This window comes from Pundamilia nyererei, unplaced genomic scaffold (assembly GCF_000239375.1).
Source record: "Pundamilia nyererei isolate P.nyererei 1_Seehausen unplaced genomic scaffold, PunNye1.0 scaffold00322, whole genome shotgun sequence".
Taxonomy (NCBI): Eukaryota; Metazoa; Chordata; class Actinopteri; order Cichliformes; family Cichlidae; genus Pundamilia; species Pundamilia nyererei.
In genome coordinates this window covers 525,839-528,717 of record NW_005187723.1, presented here as the reverse complement: position 1 = coordinate 528,717, position 2,879 = coordinate 525,839, and positions in this window count along the sequence as shown.

The following is a 2,879-nucleotide window of genomic DNA, read 5'->3' as shown; positions in this document are numbered from 1 at the left end:
GTAACTAGTAATGTAACTAAGTTACTATTTTAAAGTAACTTACCCAACACTGGAAATTAATAAAAGATATTTAAAAACTTTTAAAGTTTCAGTGCTATGTAGCGCTTTGAAACCAGGTGGAAATGTTTCTGAGATGTCATTAATTTCCAGAAAAACCTGGAGCTGAGGGAAGACAATTTTTCCAGGATTTTGGACATGAAGGGGAGTTTAGTGATTAGTCTAAAATTTGAGAGAAGTGTTGTATCAATATTTGTTTTGGGGTTTTCTGAGAAATGGGTGCACTACGGCACGCGTAAGATTAGCTGGGATGGTTCCCATTAGAAAAGAGGTATTAATAATGGTTAAAACATTAGGTCCAATAATGTCAAAGACTTCTTTGTGAAAAGGCGAGAGGGGATAATGTTAAGGTGAAACACAGGAGGCTTAAGATGGGAGACTATTTCAGCCAGAGTACACAGAGAAACAGGCTCAACGTGATCAAACACAACTGAGGAATATGGGGGAACAGAGGGATCGTAAGCTGGAGGAGTGATGTGAGACCTGATAGTAGCAACCTTATCGACAAAAAAATGTAAAAAGTTTTCACAGGTGGCTGGAGACCCTGGTAAGTGTGTGGTGGGTGGAGGGTTGATTGCAAAATTAGAGGTCTTGAATTAGACACGGGCCCGTAGCTGTTATTAGAGATGATATCTGACAAATACTTTCTTCTTTTTTACAGGGCTTCCCTTAACATATCAAAGGAAATCTGGAGTTTATCTTTTTTCCATTTTCTTTCAGAGTGACATTGTTTAACCAGGGATCAGGTTTAGGTCTAGCACACTAAGTTTTTTTTAAAAGGAGTAACAAATCAAGCACATTTGAACAAAGTGAGCAGATGATCAGCACGTGGCTTAAGGAAGTAATTGTCTGAGGAAGGGGCACCAATATTCTGATAAACAGCAGAGAAATGTCAAGCAGTAGCAGGAGCGATGATGTGGAAATCACGCACAGGCAAAAAAGGTTTAACTGGAGGACATGGTGCCGAAATTTGGATTTAACAGGCATGTGATTAGAAAACTTGAGCTTGCAAATTTGAATGTCACATAGCTGCAGACCACAAGATAAAACTAGATCCAAAGTATGTCCACGCTCATGGGTGAACAAGATTAAAACAGTCAATAGGATTCAGGAAGTCTTTCATAAGAGGCTTTTGGTAGCAGCAAACATGAATATTCAACGCTTCGCTGGAAGAGCAGGAATGATTTGGCCAGTGGTCTCCTTCCATACAAATTCAGCTGATGATTACACTCTGCATGCTGTTTTTACATACTTTTATTAAACTTTTCAATTTTTTATCATTCAAGTTATTTATTAATGACTTTCTTGTTACAAAAAATAAAAACAAAGAAAATGTGACTCACTTAAGTCAGTTAGTACATTACAGGTCATTTATTTTAAGGAAAGTCAGAGTAGCTTAGTTTAAACGGGTAGAGAGGTGTGTAACGCTCATCGTGCCAGAAACTTAACCGTTTCCAAAGTGAGGACGATGGCTTCATGTTTCAGCATGCTGTGGACATTCAGACTTGAGAGAGAAAATATGACAAACAAACTGTGTGAGTTTTACAGAAGAGATTTGTTACATATAACACTTAAAGCCCTGAGCTTTTTAAGAACTGTTTAATTAAACTGGCATATTAGAGGTAGATAGACACAGTGCTGCAAAGACTTCAATGCATGAAATATTGTTTGAAAGCATGAACAGAAATAATACATTTTACCATCAGTTAATCTGTTAAAAAGCTGCAGGTGTGAGTATAAGAAAATAATTATTATAATATGATGTGTTAAATTTGTTTAGATCAGAGGAATAAGGAAGGATTGGTCTGTGTTTCAGTTTGGGTTAGCTGTAGGCTTGTGAGTGTGTGTAATTGTTTAGAGTGAAAGGAATTTATTGACACTGGGGGTCTGCTGTCATAAAAGGAGACAGGGAGCTACAGTTGGGGTTGTTGATGCTGATGCTTGTACCTTTAATAAAAGTTCATAATTGCCATAACTTGGAAGAAGGTTTGCAGGAGACTCTCCACATGCTTATCTGTAAATGTAAGACAGCAAGAGGCAAACGGCCCAGTGGATGCAGAGTGAGGGTCTCAGTGTTTGTAATATGTTAACTCTGTTTTCTATGTTGTGTAGAGGAATTTGGTGTAGCTTGGGTGAGATTACTTTTATGACCGTCAGGAAGTCACGTACGCAAAGACACACACACACACACACACACACAGTGCTTAAACTGTTACACTCACACATCCACATGCACACTCACTCACACATACACACAGGTACGCGCACACATTCACTTACGTGCACTTACATAGACATACGGGTACGCGCACACACAGGCACTCACGTCCTCGTGCATACACACACAAACACAGAGTTTGCAGCACACCATGGGGGTTTTATGATGGGGTCACTTCTATAAAGCTGGCTGTAACAAACAAAGGAGTAGAAGATCTGCAGAGGGACACCGGCCTGACACATCTCCATTTCTAGAAGATGCATGCTTAAATGAAGATGAATAAAGGTTTTGTGAACATGACTACTGAGTTCCGGTGCCGTCTCTGGGTGCCCGAGGAATAAAAAGAACCGGGGTGAAACTGATTTCATAACACAATGGCACATTGATCATGCAAGCTGTTAATTCTTAGAAACCTCTGATTCAGTTGTGGCTTTGGGTCTGACAGACAAAGATGTTTTTCACACTTGAGTAACCTTGAATTGCTGCCTATATACAGTGGGGCAAAAAAGTATTTAGTCAATTCAATTCAATTCAATTTTATTTATATAGCGCCAAATCACAACATAAGTCGCCTCAAGGCGCTTCATAGATACAGAGAAAAAAA